We start from the raw sequence: 3,051 nt of genomic DNA, 5'->3' as shown, positions 1-3,051 counted from the left end.
CGTTTTCAGATTTTTCTATTTTATGATATTTACCTCAAATCCTCCCTAGAAAAATTCAGAGTATACATTAGTAAACAACTCTCCTCCCTCCTCTGGCTTCTCTAACTTCTTAGCGCTCACAGATACCATTTCCTCCAGAGGCCATTTCATTCACTCGCCTTCTTAGTCTCCGTTTATCTCCGGCGTAAAATCAACGACTCATAATTTGTGCACGTGGACAAAGAGAGAGGCGTCGGCTCTTTCTCCTCTCCCAACCTCTAATTTTTGCATGTGGATTTCTGTTTGGCTTGCAGATGTTATTCTACGCTATCTGGTAAGAAGAAATCTACAGTGATAACTCGTACCCCGTATCATACCTGACTTTCCCTTATGGTCTTAATTTTGCTAGTGAAGTCTGATATTTTTCTCTTCTCTATACATCTCTTTTCTTTTGTTTGAGAATATCCCATATTTTATTTTGGAATATGTCATATTTTACGTTGAGAAGATGGACTCCGGACAAAATTGTTCCTGAATTACTCAGTTTGTACCTTACTTAAAAACAATTGGTTATTGCAAGCCACATTACCCACAGAATGTAGCTGGCTCATGCCAGTCCTTGATTTAGTAATTTACTATAGATTATTGAAGGGGTTTCGCATTTTAATTTTGCAAATAGTTTCAAGAGCGTTTTTGTCATTTACAACAAAAACTTTAGTGAGCAGGATACACATGTAACATTATTTTTTACAGAAGGATTGCTGAGACTCTGATAACTAAGATGGCATGTGGGTTAGCACATGGTGAAAGCCATGGATCTGGAGTAGGACTTCTTGGGTTTGAACCCCAGATTCTTCATTTCTTTGCCACATGGTTTTGAACAAGTAACTTAGTCTTTCTGTACTTTATTGTTTTTGTTTTTTAATCTGTAAAATGGGCCCAAAATGACACTTTTAACTTAGCTCAGAGCCTGGCTCATGAGCAGTATTATTGTTTTGATGATTTAAAATGTTCAAGATAAAATTGTCAAAACCCGCCTGCAATGAACTGGAATGTAATTACACTTTATTGCCTTAACTCCATGCCTCTTGGCTATTAGCTGTTGGTTTTCTGTTATCCAGAGAAAGATGTTCTATACCCCAGCATTATACTTGGACATTGGGGAACAAAAGGGAGCTCATGTAAAATGAAGCTGAAAAAGAAGTTGATGATTTAAATAAATGAGAATTGTTTCTTATAAAACCCGGGAAGGATAAAGAGCCCCACTCAGTTCATTAACCAGTCGCTAAATGGTGTTTGTGTTATCTCCATGAATACTAAATGAATTCATTACGATATGTGCTATTATGGTGAATAGCAAATGAATTCATAACGATGGGCTTCATAAAAATATTCCTAATGGAGAAGTTATGCATTATCAAGCTGGTTTCTAGAGTAACTAGGGCTTCCATTTAAATGGGGGAAATAAATAATACTAGTCACGACATTGGTTAGTTGGAGTTATTTGGGAAGGTTCTACAGAACTGAGAACACAGTTCATGTCTTGGTAATCTATCAGTAGCCTCAGCTGACTCTCAGTTTTTGGTTTCTGTCTTTTGTTACCGATGGCTGATATCTATTTTTGTCTTTGATTCAAAGAGAAGGATCCAATTATATGCAGCTAGTCAACAGTAAACCTTTACTTTGTGATTAGAAAGATTAAGTGAGAAAGTCTTAAAGCCTTTTCAACCTTTCCTGCCCAGAGGCTATCTGAAGGAATGGTTATCACACTTCACCAATCTTCAGGTCAGTTGCTGTACATAAAATGCAGTGAACCCCCTCATCTGCCCACTTTCTCTCAGCATAAGAATAGAATAAATTTTAGAATTAACGGCATGAATAGTGTACCCTTGAAGTAATATTTGAATTTTATTGACCGTCATAAATAGATTATGAAATCATGGCAGCAACAAAAGCACAGATGGTGTCTTATTATAAACCTGCAAACTGCAAAGCAATGAGCCTGAAGACCACTCAGAGGGCACTTGTGGGCCATCAGTGGTCTAGAAACCACACTATGCTAACCTCTCATCTAAAGGTAGAATTAATTTCTTAGAAAAAAATTGACACAACTTCTTGATTTCATAATAAAATTAAAATACATCCAGGGCTTAAGTTTCAAGAACCAGCAGTTTTATGTGTAACCCTAATTTATGAATTACATTTGAGCCTCTAAGAGAAATATTTAGCAAGAAGTATAAAAAGTAAAAGAAATACAAGGTAAAACTTTACTAATGCAAGCAGTTTAACAATTCAATTAAATAACATTACTTGCAGCCTACAATGTGCAAGGCATTGAGGGAGATATGTAAATAAGACACTGTGTTAGTCTTCAAGAAATTTTCAATAGAGTTTGCCATGTACATATTTCACTATGATATAAATTAAACTGGGATAAGACTTAGAACTAATATACACATAATAGAATGTGAATAATTATAGCAAAATAATAATAATGACTTACATAGGATTTTTTTGTGTGCCAGGAACCTTTCTAAACACTTTACATAAGTTATTCATTTAGTCCTCACAACAAGCCTATGATGTAGGCACTACTGTTATCCCCAATTTACGTGTGAAGAAATGGAGCCACAGATGGTAAAGTAACACAGAGATAGCTGACTGTGACCTTTTCTTGCTTTTCTTCTAGGATGGAGTGTTTTACTGAGAAGAATTTTGAAGCTGTAGAAGAGGGTGGAGCCAGAAGATGGAAGAAGGTTGGATTCCTGATACCATAAAAGACTGGACTTTCCAAAACAGAAGGTGGTATCAAAAGCAACAGAGATATAAAATAGGGTGACTGGTGAAAAAAGCAAAGAAAGATGTTTGATAACTAGAACATCAATGGTATTTCTGAGTGGTTCATGGAAGCATTAGTGCATGGACATGATTTCCTGATTAAACTTAAAAAAAGAATAGGGCATAAAAAAGTGAAGACAGTAAGTGAAGCCTGTTCTTTTGAGAAATTTGGTATTTGGTATTGAGGGCCTGGGGAGCAAGCATGAGATTAGTTATAGGTATTTTTAAAAAGGA

Source organism: Balaenoptera borealis (assembly GCF_965194805.1).
Source record: "Balaenoptera borealis genome assembly, chromosome: 1".
Taxonomy (NCBI): Eukaryota; Metazoa; Chordata; class Mammalia; order Artiodactyla; family Balaenopteridae; genus Balaenoptera; species Balaenoptera borealis.
The sequence above is the reverse complement of the archived record's forward strand: the minus strand, read 5'-3'. Positions refer to the sequence as shown.